This window comes from Poecilia reticulata, linkage group LG6 (assembly GCF_000633615.1).
Source record: "Poecilia reticulata strain Guanapo linkage group LG6, Guppy_female_1.0+MT, whole genome shotgun sequence".
NCBI lineage: Eukaryota > Metazoa > Chordata > Actinopteri > Cyprinodontiformes > Poeciliidae > Poecilia > Poecilia reticulata.
Genome location: NC_024336.1, coordinates 16124599 through 16140818, shown reverse-complemented (window position 1 = coordinate 16140818; position 16220 = coordinate 16124599). Strand labels below are relative to the sequence as shown.

General features: G+C 36.2%; 1 protein-coding gene across 2 annotated transcripts in view; it reads left to right on the top strand.

Moving 5' to 3' along the window:
- Positions 1–1725: 1725 nt before the first annotated feature.
- lrrc4ca (leucine rich repeat containing 4C, genome duplicate a) overlaps positions 1726–16220 on the top strand; it is a 134847-nt gene continuing 120352 nt past the window's right edge. For both annotated transcript variants that reach the window (XM_017305483.1, XM_008411506.2), the window contains exon 1: positions 1726–2345. The gene's annotated coding sequence lies outside the window, so the exon portion shown is untranslated. The remainder of the gene's footprint in view (positions 2346–16220) is intronic.

Here is a 16220-nt window from a genome sequence, read left to right as displayed (position 1 = left end):
ATGGTAGCAACTAGTAGTGATGGGTCGTCGCGAACGTTTCGGCTCTTAGAGCCGGCTCTTTCAAGTGAACGACAGGAACTGCTCTTCACAGAGAACTGGTTTGTAAGCCCATCCATAATACTGGATGGACTACAAACGGCGCAAAGAGCAGCGCACTGCAGGAGAGGTGTAAAGGGAGGGAGAGAACTATCCCCCACTTTCTCCCCCGTTTTGCTGCTCAATTCTCACTATTGATGGAAGCGCTATGCTCCCTGCAGAACTTTGTTACGATTAGCATGATTAGCAGCCTTGTAGCCAATCACGTGTGAGGATATGGGACCATACCATTATGCGGAAACAGAGAAGGGGAAAGACATGATAGTCGGGTTAGAATAAACAGGCAGTGGCGAAGATTAGTGTGTTGCAAAAACCCATAAATATAACAGGCACATGTAAAAGAAGCAGCATCTGGTTGAAGATTATAAATATTATAGAATTATATATTATTATTATTATTATTATTATTATTATTATTATTATTATTATTATTGGTCTGTTCAGTATATTTGCTTTCAGGATTTTGTTCATTTGTTTTTGTTAATTAAAATTTTGATTAAAATATTACACAATGGTAAGAATGTGTGATTTTGTAACCTAGCAAATACATAAAATGAATCAAGTGCAAGACTTCTCATATGGGGAACTAATTGCTAAGTTATGCTAATAAATGGGGCTGCAGATGCTTGGGAACCAAAAGAGCTGGCTCTTTTTTAGCAACTAGACTAGCCAGCCAAACACAGAACTAATCAATATATAGACTAGCTTACTTCTCAAAAAGTGGGGCCCAAATTCCTGGCTGCACCCCTGCTCATAAGCATTCGTAATACTAGATTAACAACATTAAAAATATTATGAAACTGTATAATAACAATTTAATACTACAATAAAAATTATGTAATGTAGCAAGTAATGTAAAAAGAAAAAAAAATGAAGCCACATTTACTATTCTGGGTTTCTAAAGCAGGTGTGATGACATTTCTTACTAATGACCACTTCCAGGAAATAGTGTTTTACATATTGCAGTAGGATATGCACAGTTGCAGCTAATGAAAATTAATATTATGGTAAATTAACTCAGGGTAATTTCATTACTGGTGTGCTCTCAAGTGCATCCTGACATTTTGCACTTGGGAAGAACTTTTAGCGAACCAGCAAAAAAATAAAATAAAATGAAAAAGGATGATTTTCAAACCTTTCTTTTGCAAGTGTCTTGGTAAATATGATCATTATGAAACTCCAGTTATCTGGAATTTTAAAAAGAATATATCAACTCATCATTTATTTATTTTTCTTTTGGTTTCTAATGTTTACGCTACCGGTAGTTATTTAAAATGATTTGTTTCCCATGAAAATAAAAAAAAAAAAGATGTACACTCATACCAGTGCGCAGTGACTTAGTCTTCCCTCCCAGTCAAGACAGGGAGGGACTCATAGACCACATAAACTCAAACCAGTTTCTCCTTCATTCTGACTTCTCAAAATACATCAAATCTAAGAACAACTAGTTCGTTAAGAAAGCTTATTTGTATTCTATTCTCCCTCTGTGTCTTCTCACGTGTGATTGAGCTCAAGTGAACAAATAAAGAGCGAGCAAGAAGGGAGGAGGCAAGCATGAGAGAGGGAGTGCATGAGAGGAAGGATGAATCTAATGCATTGCAGCACAGAACTGTGACAGACCAGGCATTTATTTGAGCAGAGACTGCTGGTAGGAGAAAGAACGCAGCAGCAGCAGCAGCAGTACTCAACACTGCTCTATCACTTTCTGCCCCCCACCACTGCTGGAGACAAGTTGGACGCCAAAAAGAGGATCAGGGGATAAAGATTGGAAGCAACACACCTCTCCAATGCCACCACCAATATCATTTCTGGAATGCTATCTTGGTTTTTCCAGCTTTGCCTTGTACCCTTCAGTTTCCCTTTTTTTTCCTTCAGATACTCAAACGATTTCCTCTGGCTTAATTTGAAGGAATATTCATGCGAGCGGAGAGCATGGCCTGAATGACAATCGGTGCCTATCTCTGCACAGGTCAAGCATTAGTACCAGCAGTGGACTCAGAAAGCCTTCGGCGCATTAAATGAATCTCCTTGATACTTTTCAGGGACATCTTATGGTCTTCACAGCTCTGCACCCGATCTATTGGATACGTGTCCATGGAGTTACTACCAATGGAAAGTTCCTTTCCAAATAGGCCTGCTGCCTTTTCTATCTCACAATCCCTCATTGCCTATTCCCATTATATAAAGTTTGGGAGCAAGAAAGACGGGACACGATGAGGTTGCTCTGAACTGTGATTCAAAATTCACTGGTGAGTAAAATCAGATTCAGATGTTCATACTAAGAGAATGTTGATTTTGTTTTTCTCATGCACATTCAATTTAGGCAATATCTTCAAAACTTTTTAATCATTAAAAAAAGTGTTAATACTACTTTCTTTTTTTTTTATAAACAAAACATCCGTGACAGCTGCAAGGATATTTTTGAACTTTTCTTTTTCTAACTTTTTTTTGTTGTTTCTTGATATTGCAAACTACTGTTGGACTGCATCTCATGCTGCATGCAAGTTTGTAAAATCTGTTTGTTTTGGAGATGCCATTTTAAAACTATTACTGCGTACAGTATTGGAGCTTCATTGCAGAATCAGACTTTACAGTTCATAGAACAAAGACCAGAGAAAAACAATTATACAATTGTATTTTTTTTTTCCAGTCAAAATATTTTATGTATTTATTAAGTTCATTTAAATAATGTTGAGGTTCTTTTTGTTTTGTTTTGTTTTTTTTTTCCCAAGCATGTATACGAATGTAGAGTAAATTGTAAGTAATAGAAACTCCCAAACCTGCTGGGCAAAGCAACACACTTTGGTGATTTTGCTAAACCAGCCTTGGGTCAAATGGACATATCCAGGCCTGGATTGTTCCAATACAAAAGAGTTTGGTTATGGGTTTGATGAAGCGTATGAGGTTTGGTTAATTACTAAAGTGGTATTTAATTTTAAGGCTACAAAGAGTGACTGAAAGAGAATAATTAAATTGGGATTACTGAACAAGTGGTATTTGGGTTAGAATCAATGATCTCTCTTTATCCACATGATCGTTGCATTTTATAAATTATTATAACATAGGCGAGGTATAATTTAGCAATATCTGAACAACTAAAACCACCTCTAGTTTTAAAAATAGTGCATAAAGCCCAATGTACATAAAAATGGTTAATCACAAAATCCACCCATAAACTCCGCAGCTGCAACAGCAATTTCAGGGTTGATAATGTCAAGAATTGTCATCAGATTATGCAGGATTTCAGATTACACAAAAGGAAGAGTCAGTCTTAAGAAGAAGTGCATGCTGGGTAATTCAATTTAGCTTAGACAACAGACTAGATAACATTATTGGATACATCATGTGAAAGGGGTTTAGAGAAGTCTGATCAAAGAAAAGGTCATATACAAGAGATAAATATGTATTTGTCATTGTCACACTGTGCAGCAAAAGTTTAGGCATTATCTTTGGAGCAAATGTCAAAGGCACCTTGGTTGTGTAGTTCAAAATGGCAAAAAATTAGCAGCATTCTTCTTATCTCTTTTCTCAGCCAAAAAATTGGTTCACAGTTTTTGAACTGATGTTTTGTTAAAACTATCCAATTTTTGTTCAAGTACGCCAAACGCTTTTGGCCTGTGTCTGATGGCAGTGTAGCACTGATGATCGGGCGTTTTTTTATTTTCCTCAGTCGTACTCCTATGTTAACCGCAGGCATGTGAAAATAAGAGGAACTATTTTATGCACATTTAGATTGGGTCATTGTCTGTCTATATGCATTCAGAACCCTTGAAATGCTGGACAAGTGTTTTTGTACCCATGAAAGAGAGGGCACATTTTGATGAACCACTATCTGTAGCCTTTTGAGGTGGTGATGAAGTGCTTATAATTGGTGCTGATTGAGAAATGACAAAAAGTATTCAGCCAAGCATAATGAAATTATAAACATCATCAAAATCAGGAAAAATAGTCTTCATTTGATTTTACAGACAAAGATTGTTCATCAAGATCAAATTATTTAACAAAGAATATAATTTATTCCTTCGCAATTGTTTAAGAAATTATGTGTCTCGAATCTCTTAGTCAAACAAGATGTCTCCTTTGACTAAATAACTCATTATTGACATTATTGTGGCTGAGTAGAGTCATAAGGGAAAAAATACACATAATGTTTGAAATGAATGCCCTTCCAAAAGCATACATTTCACACAATGCCGAAATGAAATGAAATGATATAATGTTGGAACCGTATTTTCTTAGAAACAGAAACTGCTGCAAACGAGGCCCCCTATTGGGAATGTAGCATGCCAGTAACAAACAATAGATTGCCAGCCATTCTTTTGAAGCTTAACCCAACGTAAATCCCACACCACTCAGTAGCAAGCATATGTGGCATATATTATTGAAGAAGGATGACAATAGAAGAAAAAACAAGAAAAACAGAAGCATACTGAAAGCCCGTTGGAGGAAACTGCAGCTGGCTGTTACGTGAAACTACTCCTGTGTGCACCTTTTAACAATGACACCTAAAAACACATAGTTGACCTACATTTTCTTAAGCTTTACTTTATTTTATTTTTAGTTTGAACTTAAACATATAATCACCTCTTCATTGGGTTCACCTTACAAGCAAAATCTTGTCATTAAGAACTGCCTTAATAATATAGTGTAGATCCAACATGGTGTTAGAAACAATCTGCATAGATTTTTGTCCCATTGACATCCTAGCAGTTCATATCCGTTATGTGACTCTTCCATTCCACTACATCCCAAATATTTTCTTTTGGGTCAAGATCTAGTAACTGTCATCAGTTCTGGACTATCATGAATTTGCTGTTCAATAAACCAGTTTGAGATTATCAGAGATGTGTCACATAGTGAATTATCCTTGTGGAAGAAGCAAACAGGATAAACTTTGATCATAAAAGGATAGAGATGGGCTGTAACAACATGCAGGTAAGCTGACTTAAAGACTCAACATCCCACCTTTCACAAAACACACTAGTTGGGAAAACTGTAGTTTAGTATTACTTACTCAGTGTTTCTTCTTTTCTACCGGGTGGCTGAAATGCACTACATAAACAACGGGGAAAGCTTTTTCTCTTCAGTGCTTTTGTTAGAATTTGCTGCAAGCCATTCTGACAAGCACTTTGTGAGGAGGGTCATTTAACACAATGGGGAAGAAAAATAATCCCTTTAATAATTTTAACAATATTCAGCACAGGTGTAGATGATGATCTAGTTACTGAGAATTTAGTTTTTCTACATGTAAGTCCATATATATAGTGTTTAGTTCAAAGGAAACATGGACATTGTCATTTCTAGATCTAAATTTATTTTGTTTTAACTTAGAAAAACTACAATCGCAGATGCCTCAGAACTGGGCCCTACAGCCATCAGATTTAGGTCAAGAATATTTCTATTACTATTATTTTATTTTTTTCCAAAATAGGCCACCGATCCCAAACACAAAGGTGAATTAGCCACAGACACAACTTCAGACTTTGAGTTCATCAAGTTGCTCCAGCAAAGCAAAGTATAAAATGCTCAAAGCGCTACAGGCAGAGGGAGGAAAATATGCTGTTTCAATCTGTTCCTTTGCTCTAGGTCGGGCTCTATCACTTTGGTAAGAAATGGTCCCCTCTGTCAACCTAAGGAACACTCTTCTAGCCGGAGGCACAGCCTATCTGCAGCTTGGTTTACTCTCAAACCTACTTTCTCAGAACTCTCATCTCTGTGTCGTCTGCTTTAATGACCCTAAAACTTTTGTAGTTTTTGACAGCGACAGGTTTTGTTTCTTTTGTTAGTGGAAAGTGTAATTACAATGGCTCTAATAGGTCACGAAACATTGGTAAACATCAGTTGCTGCACTGCTTCATTATTTGCTCTTGACTGAAGTTATTACCGGGGCGTTTTCAGCACAGCACCTGTAATTTGTAGCTGGAGGTGAACAGCCATAGATAAAATGAGGATACTGCTGTGGAACCTCAAGTACTAAAGGAAGGTTTGGCCCATGGTATTTGGATTTAAAATCTAAAAGTAACACAAACAGTAGGTTAAAGTGAAAATTAAATAAATCAAAATGTCTTAAAATTAGCATTTATAAATGTGAAAATTGGGGCATCATGCGGCGCAAAGGTTAGAGTGTTCATCCTCCTTGTTCCCTGATCTGTATATTTCTTCTCTCAAAGAAAATAGCTTTTCTTTTTTCTTTGAACACAGCATTTATTTCAGGGTTTGTTGTTGGAAAAACACTTTAAGTTCCTGATGGGCACAGTGTGCCACACAAACGTTAACCAAATAGACATTTATGGAACTATATAAAAACCTAATTTCATGTAATAAGGTGTCTCTTTACAACAAAACACAATTTATTCTGTGCTGATAAGTCGGATATTCCATTAGTCTTAAACACAGTGGATCTTTATTGATCGTCAGAAACTTTACTCTAAATGATCCAGATTTCCATGAATTTAGGTTTAAAATAAACATGAATGTACAACTGGATATGCACATTTTATCTTTTTTGTCTGTCAATCGACAAAACCTTTTTGAACACTGTCCAGATTGCTAATTTAAAATCTTCAGTGACTGAGACATGTTTTGAATCCTAATGTTCCAGTAGGACAGGTCCTTTCTGTCCTAATGCACAAAGGTCTCTTTCACAAGCATCTTTTGTACCTGCTGCCATCTGGAGTAGACATTTGAGAGCGTGGGCATGTCTGCATAGGTCAGGCCTTCCTAATTAGTATTTCATCATAATTACAGTGAGACTGTGGACCAACAGCTTCATTTAAACAAGTGCAAAATGTCAGGTAAATAGTTGCCGGCTGAATAGTAACATCAGTCTATAATAGGACGAGACGTGACTTATTATGGGTAAAAGACAAAAAAAAAAGCAATTCAAAGCTTGGAAGCTGTAGCTAATGGAAAAGTGTAAAGTAAAAAATAATTCAGAAGAAATGATAAATTCTGCAAACTAAGAAAGCCATAATGTCCATGCTTTTCTCAAAAACGCATCTACATAATTTGTGTTGAAACTCTTTCCTCTTCTATTGTTCTTCTTCTTATTACCAAATATATCTAGTCACACCAGCACTGTTAAGTCCATTTCATTCAAACTCTAGTTTTTTTGCAGAGAAAGTCTGGATAGTTTGGGGAGATGTGAAGGCACAACCCAACCCTGATGTGGACCAATAAAGCTAATTCTTTTCCGTCTAAAATCCCAGGCCTCAGTTCGGTTGAAGTGAACTCTTGTGCGGTTCAAATGCATATGTCAATGCCATATTTTTCTTTGGAAAACAATACGCCATGTAGTAAAATATACTGAATAATTAGAAAAATGCATCTACAAAATACATATTTTTTTGGGCTCAAAGTACTCAGCCTTATTCATTCCTGGTGCTTAGATATACCCTGAAAATCCTTATGATTCTCTTTGGCTGGTTTATTCTGGACTGCTTTCAGAGGTGGCCTGTGATGCTATCTGTATTAGCAACCTGAATCAATCCACCTTGAGTCTTAATAATACCACTGACCAACATGGTGTGACTACCTTCAGCAATATTACTGAATTGTAGTTGTTCATGTCAATATTAAGAGTTTTATTTACAAACATTACGTTTTTTTTGGTCACATTACCAATTTACGGCAATTTTCACAAATATCTGCAGCTTCAGACATCTGACAGTTATGACATCATGTGATTTCACTCTCAGAAAGAAGGGGCAGACTTGTACTACAGTGTGGTTCATAAGTTTACACACATAGAAAAAATAAACATTTTATATTTTATTTACAACAGTTTTTATTTTTGTGGGACTCTATGTAATCGCTGCACATCTTGGACCACTTCGTGGTTGACCTGCAACATTTCCAGTTTTCTGAAACTTGCAAATAAGTTTTGCCACAGCGTCGTGTGTGATGCTCGTTCCATGTTTTCCGTTAAAGTTTTGTGCAGCCATGCGACCGCTTCCTGATCCAGCCATCAGTATAATTTCAATCCTTTGCTCTTTTGTCAAACGCATCTTCTTGGGTATCTGAAATATAAAAGAAATAACATTTTAAATTTGGAAACTTATGGCCCACCCTGTAGATTGAGTTTTTAAAAACTGTATCGATTTTTTGTGGTTTCAAGAGTTAAGAGGCTGGCGGGTCACCCCCATCACATCTACGTCGCCCACACGTGAAAAAAAAAATAAAAATACTCTGACATATTGAAAGTAATATAATTATTTGTATGTTTTTTTTACTTGTGTTAGGAAAAATCTAGTCACATCTCATCTGTTATTTCATTTGAATTTAGGGAAAGTTTTCCGTCATACAACTGTGCAGTGCTCACTCACATAAATATCATGTCTATGGCCTATTGGACAGTTCTGAGAATGTTTGTCGAAAATATGACAAGTGCATTCAGTCATCTAATTTTAGCAACAAGAGTTAAGTACAGTTCTGGCACAGCCAGGCTCAATCTTGACAACAGGATGAAGCCAGTTGAATACATTGTTAGTGGGAGGAATATATTAGCAGCATATGACTGGATTTTCTGATGTCCAATTAGATTACGTCTTCCCACCCTCCTTAAAACAGCTGACAGTTTCATAATGGGCAAAATGCAAAGTACATTTTATAGAAGGTAACAAGGCAACCATAGCAAAGCAGTGTGTAACTATTTGGCTATGGTGATACTATTTGGCTGTGCTTTGAAACTGACCTGCTGTATTAAAGAAGGTAACTTGTCTAAAATCATGACAAGAATACCTAAAAATGTCTATTTTACACATCATGTAGCTATTGGTACAGACGACTTACAGGATACTTCAAATGTGAAGAGAARYTTAATAAATKTAATTTTGTTATATTATTGAAACTGGGCATTTACTGGAMAAAAAGACCCATTACATTTTTTATCTCACTCTCTGACCAGAAAAATCTAARTAATGGTTTCCTGTGAAGTTCTGTAAAAATAGTCAAAACAACTTATATTTACTAAATGTCTGASAAATGAGAATTATCCATCAAATTAATCAAATTAGTAAGTTTACACACACTAATGCCTCTAAAGACTTAAGGAAAGCCCAAATGATAATGCAATAAAAGTTTTAMGTTTCTAAAAGGTTAGTTCAAGATGTGTGCTTTTTGGAGGCAAATGTATTTTAAGCCAACACCTCAAATGCTCTGCTTTCCTGTGTGACATTTTGTTGTTCAGAGCTTCATATTAGATTCAGACCAAGTCAAAATCATCGTCTCAGTATACAAGAAACAGAGACTGTATGCTGGCACTGCTTGATGAGATAACAGATGAACCCGAGCCAAATTGGATGAAGTGGTGTCATGTCATTGCAGTATTTCTAAAACCTCTGGCAGCCTGTCATCTTCTGGCTTTTGGCACATGCTGTGGAGGACCGTAGCCAGTTCCCGAAACATCAATGTTAAAAAAAATGRCAGGATAYGTTAGCTGTAATTAATTTATTAATTTAGAGAATAKGTTTTTCAGTTGTGAAAAACATAAGACACTGCCGAGCAAAACAAATCCCGACACCCATGTGGAAATATTCCCTGTTGTTTTCAGAGCAAAYGGAGCAAACACAATTTGGGTGAGGAGATTTCATAGGCAGGTAAATATTACAATTTTAAACATTGTCATATCTGTTTTAATATATGTTKTTAGCACYGAWGCAGAATGTCACTTGCATAAGGGTCAGACAGCAGGCCAACATCCACATGTAAATACTGTAAGATATTGTAATGAGGCTAGAAAGTCATTCATTTCTCAGTAGAGGACCGCTAACAACTTGAAACATATGGGGGGAAAAAATCGCAAACCAGTGTTGCTGGCAATTCAGCTGTGATTATTAAGGAACACCTGTTTGGCTGGCTGGCAAGGCGACTCGGGGTCCTGCTGAATAGCAGCAGGCTAATGAAGGTCTTCTCAGCTTAATTGTTTGGGCTATAAATAGTGACGGAGAGAGGAATGGAGTGTGGCGCCACACTCCCTCCATACATTCGGTGAATGAGCTATTAGAGGGTTGTTGTTGTTGTGGATAATGAATAGAACAGAGAAGGTATTCGTGTAATTGCCAACATTATCAATTACAAAACAGTCATTAACAGTAAACTGTAAGATATTACTCCGACACATGCATAGTTGGATGTGGTGGTTCATAAAAATGTGAAGAAGCCTAATAATCTCCCATTAWTATTGGTGTGTTAAACTGCTATTAAAATAGCTCAAAATGTGTTGAGTTATGAAGTTGAACTGTAGCTTTTAGTCCAAAGGCCACTAAAGGTCTTTCTCATAAGCAATTCAAATCATGGCCAAAGTGTTTTTTTTGTTGTTTTTTTTTTTCCTTTTGGTGGCCTCTATTGCTCATATTGCCACTCCTCTGACAGAACCCCATTTTAGGTCAAATTAAATGCAAAATGCATTGCTAATTGCAACATTATCCAAAAAGGTTTTCCTGATGACTTTCTGACAGAAGACACGATGAGGATGAAGTAGAATCATCACTTTTTTWAAATTTTGTATTGTGTTTGAAGCGTTGCCAGTGCTCTGTCTGGCCTGCTGTTCAGGGGTCACCTTCATTGATGTTGTTCAGATGAGTTTTGCTGGCTGTGTTTTCCAGGTTAAACTCTTTCAAAGGGAGATGCAAGATTTTGATAAGCTTTTWTATTTTACTGCAGGTATAAACAAAACTGTATTTTAAAATTCAGCAAAGGGAMAATTAAATATGCTRTTCGCACAAACAATAAGATTCATGAGGCTTAAACAAAAATGCAATAAAAAAAACAACCCAGTGCAGCACATACSAGACAGTATTCAAAAATGACTTACCCAACACTCTAAATTGTCATATAAAGCCATAAGAGCATCAGGTTATGCTCTATTTCAATAATCATTACACTGGAAAAATATCTGTGAAAATCATAGGTTTTCTGACATTGTAAACAATAAATGATAAAAAAATWGTACTGAAAATAAAACAAGGACACAAGGACGTGTAGTTTTTAAAGGCCTTTTCAAATAATGTCAAAACAACAAAATAGATATAATCCTTGGAGTTGAACAAAAGGGACATTYCTTATAATTTTACAATTTCTCTTGGAGCCACCAGTGTTTATTTGGTTTTAAGTTCAGTTTTCCAGACTGTCCAGTAAATTTTAAGCTTGTTTAATAAGACTATTGAAACAGAATCAGTATGTTTTGTTAAGCATCAATCCGCTTGACGTTCTTAAAAAAGGTATAGTACACCTCTTCAGAAGTCAATGTCAAATCAGTCAATATGAAAATTGGAGAGACATGTGTTTGCTTTACAACAGCAATGTTGCATGCCTGTTAAGTATTGGAGTTTTAAAGCAGAACCAAACTGCAGACAGGAACTCGTGATAATCATGATTTATTAAATGAAAGCAKAGATGACACACAAATCTCAAGGTAATTGAAAGGCAGGAAAAACGAGGAACGTCACAGAAGGAGCCTGGCAGGGATGGACGAAAGTTAAATACTGAGGGAGAGGTGGAAGTGACAAAGAAACCAAAGTAGCTAATCAGATGAGAATTGAAAGAATCTGAGTGAAAGCACAGAGGACATTCRGTGGACAAGGAACAGCTGAGAAGGGAGGAAAGCTGCAGCCTGAGAGAAAGCTGAAAGAGAAAGAAAGCAGAGAGGACTTGAGGGAATAARCTCTGAAACTGATATAAATAGTATATGTAACATTAATCTAACAGAAAGAAGTCCAAAGCAGAAAYTACAAYARTAAATGAACTAAAAGCCACGAAAAAGCAAATAAATAAGTAATGATCTAAACAGGAACATAAATTCAAACCAAATTTCTAGCACCAGAGAGAGTACCTAAACATTCTTCCTTTAACTTTTTTTTTTACTTAATGCAAGCTTCTGTTCATCTGTTGTATTATACATTAATGCAAGCCTTCCAGGACTGTTTGAAGTTTCCCTTTTGATGTTCTTTTTTCCTTCTCTTTCTTGATTCTGAAACAACTGTATTTTTMATCCCACTGTGATGGGGCACACATGTAAATACACATACAAAACTTCATTTAACATGTAAAACATAAAAAAAAAACAAAAAAACAAAACAAGATTTGCATTAGTCCTGTGAGGGCTGGTGTTCCTGCAGAATCATAACAGTTGATTGTCAGCTTTTGTTAAAGGCTTTTAATATTCACAGAGCCATTCTGATGGGGATGGGATCTTTGTTGTTTAGTGGGACAAAATTTATGATGGCGTCTCTGATAACATTGCAGTATAGAGAGATGRAAAGATCTGGACTGAAGATAAGCCTACATTTATTGACATGAACTAGTAGGATGCCCTTCATCCTGTTTTGTATTTTACTCTCAGTGCATGATGCTATATTTACATCTGTGTATGTGTACCTTGAATGTTGCCATGTACAATAAATGAGCTGCTGGCAGGCAGTGGGAGTAAAACTGAGATTTAAAACATGGCTTCTGCCTCGTCTTCAAGCTCCCCTGTCAAATACAACAGTTTGCAAAAGTATAGCAAAGAAGAGGAAGCTAAATATCACCAGTGTCTGTGTGGGAGAAGGTAAATACATGGCAAATTGCAAAGTGTTCCACTGAGTATTGTCTGTCTCCATAGGAGCAGAGAATGATATTACACAAAATCCCTCGGAAAACTCAAGTTGTGACACAATGTGTGGGGTGGAATGACTATTGCTTACACATACTCAAATTTTTAGCTAATGAAAAAAKAGCCAAAATAACATTCTTTGTAGCTGTTTTAGTTGTAGCTGTATAATTACTGTTAAAAATAATTATGCATAAGTTATCTTTTTTTGTAGAACACTATGCTTTTGTAGTTCTAATCCTTTAGTAATCCTTTAATAGTATTGGCAGCTTTATTTTTAAGATAATTACAATGCCTTTTTTTGTTGTTTTACTKCAAAGRTGTAAAGAAGTCAAATTAAACTAGTGTAAATGGTTATATCAAATGGTACAAAATTATTATTATGTAAATGAAATAAGACAGGGTGATGTACATCTTTGCTTGGATTATATTCATAAAGAAAACTATTTGAACGCTTTCTTGAAGTAAATGAGTCTTGAACTAAGAAAATCTGAACTTTCTAAGRCCATGTCATATTTACAGAAAACTTACAGAAAGCATAAATGTAGCAGAAAATRTATAGGTAAGAATAAAACAGGTTGAATATTTGTATCGGCAAGTATTTAAATGTAGTAACAACAGCCGTCTTGCTGAGAGTCCAAGAATCTGCCCAGGAAGAGCAAAGTCCTAATTTTCTTTCGTTAGCATTTCCCGAATTGTTTGTGCTTCTAAATCCTGATTGAACTCCTCCTTGACATTTGGAGAACCTAAGAGTAAATCAACTCAGACATGATCAAGATTGCTGACTGCTTGCTGTTTGTCTTTTTTAAGCCAGACAACTTAAGAGTGATCTTGACATCCAGCTGTACATGTTGCTACCAGTGTAAAAGACCTCAAGGCAATATGATGAAAGGTCACTTAAACTTTGGCTGCCACACTCACTCAAAATCTACAATACAAAATCTATTCCTTTCACTTGGAGTGGTACTCTATGACGTAATGTCTTGCACGGCCTGTTTTTTTCATGGCAGCCACRAAATTCCATTTTGCCAACTTTGCCTCAAGACAGCAATTAGAATTTAAGTATGAAATAAAGTAAAACAGCAGGTGGTCTTTTAGGGAGTCATACAGCAAACCAACAGGTTCCCAAAGGGACCAGTCCTTTCAAGCAGCAGCCTCTGGACTGCGGAATGCCTTGCCCCCGTCTCTCTCCGTGTGACCGACTCTGTTGAATCCCTTAAAAAAACAGGGATTCAGAACACTTTCATACAGACAAGCTTTTACTTAGATGCACCTCTTATTGTTTTTRCACTCTGCAAAGCACTTTGTGTTCTGGCAACTTGTTCCTGGTGTTGCCGCAGCRCGTTACATATAGTTGTCACATTTTAATGCAGTCAGTCTCTTTCTCTCACTGGCCTCTACATTTCATTAGTAATGAGGAATGATGGCGGTTTATAGAGAATCACTCTCAGTTACATTGCTATGTTTTCCTGGTATTGGTGAATTATTGATGCATAAAATGTGTCTGACTGGTTAACAACTCCATTACTTGAAGGAATTTACGGAAAAGTGGTGTCTGAAGTATGTTTACAATTTTCGCACTGCACAACCTATGCTGGGAAAGCGTAAAATATGTCGCTGTTTTGACTTTAATTCATCTATTGACTAATGAAAATCTTAACTATACAGGAAAAAAAACCTTCATAAATATGACACTGCAGCAATGAATCAGTATCAGTCAGTAGCTTCCTTTGCACAAACATTGCTGGGGCACGCAAGTTGCTTTCTGTGTGTACTGCACATTTCATTATGTAGGTCATTATTTGTGTACGATAGACTTCACTGTTTGAAAACACCCAGATTGCTTTAAACACATATGCTACAGTTTCATACTAAATTCGGAACGAAAACAAAGGGATGTCATTAATTTTGTATTTATCTTCGGCAAGTTTAAACTTCTGCTCGTTAAGCCTGTTCCTTTTCTAAAACAACATTTTAAACTGCAAATCTATGGGAGATTATGACAAAAAGTCTGTACTGGCGTTATGTTTCGCATGTAAACATAAGACTGCAATTTATCTTAACTAGTTGTAACAATTTTTGTTGAAATTCAGCTTGAGACATACGACATCACGCTTCGTTCAGTGAATTAGTTGCAGAAAAGAAACATTTAAAAGACCTCTGTCATCCCCAATGCACAGAAGGATTGAATTTCTGATGCACGTCCAATTCTTTGCACATTTGCACAAGGACAATCTTTTCTTATATTTTTCCACAGTTCTTCTTCTGTAGCTGTTGCACAGACAGTTGTAKGCTCAGTAGAACGGACATTSATTTACAGTGTTTGTATGTAATCTCTTAAAATGTAGAAAGCAGATTTAATGAAATAACCGCAGTCCTAMAACAAGTTTATGAGAAACACACACACTGCATGTAGTAGCACATTATTTAAATTTATGACATTGATTAACTAAAGCGACTGTYAAACAGGGCTGGAAAACAGACATGGGAAAAAGTACAATTTAAAACAAATATCTAGCTGTGAATTACAAAAAGCAACATACTAGTATGGGGATTAGGGATTGTGAATGARTATGACTTTGACTCACGTCACACTTACGTCACAAAAACAGATTTGAGCACTTGGACTTGTGCCGACGCAAGACTTGACTTACACTCAATGTCTGAAACTGTGGCTTCATTAGTAGTCTTTATTTCACTTAATCAGTAGTAAAAATAAGGCAATAAGTAAAAAAAAAAATAGTAAGGGATTATTGTTGTTTCCTCTGTCTAGTCACCGAACAAATGTTGTAACAGTGAAATATTCCCGGATTCAGGGATTGGAAGCCATATTTTAAATGGCTTTATCCCTATCTTTTTCTGTTTTTAACTTTCCAAAGGCTCTACTAGCATCTCAAAATGCATCACATATTTGTATTTATTTTACTATCATATCAAAGTGACATGATGTTACTGCCTGCCAGTGCATACTGCCAGTGCATGACATCAAGCACCGCTAAGTGCTTGATGTCATAGTAACATCAAGCACATCGTGCAAGGGCTTTCTGTACTGTTTCTCAATAATACATGTGCATAAAAGGAAGCAAAGGCAASTTCTAAACTCATGTGTTTTTAATGCCACCATCAAGGAAGTATTTACAGTAATTAAGCCACAGCTCTGACAGATGTACATATATTCTCATCTGAAAGAATGTGTTTTGAGTTTTTAAACAGAGACTTTCACACACTGTTGGCTATTAATGATTCATAACAACCTGTTCATTTTTGTTGTAGCTTCATTATAATCCCCCATTGTTGCCCCTCAAGCTGAATATTGAATTAAATGACTCTAGGTATTTTGAAGGCAAAAACTTAACTGGCCAACTTGACATCCAAGTCTCTCATTTTTGCATAATTTTTTTTCTTCTAAAACAGTGTTTCTCAATCTTTTTTGGGCCAGCGCCCCCTAGCCTTTATCCAGGTCCCTCACCGCCCCCCACCAAAGAATTTGCAGGCTACTTTGCACTGACCATTATTTTATCATTAATATTACTAT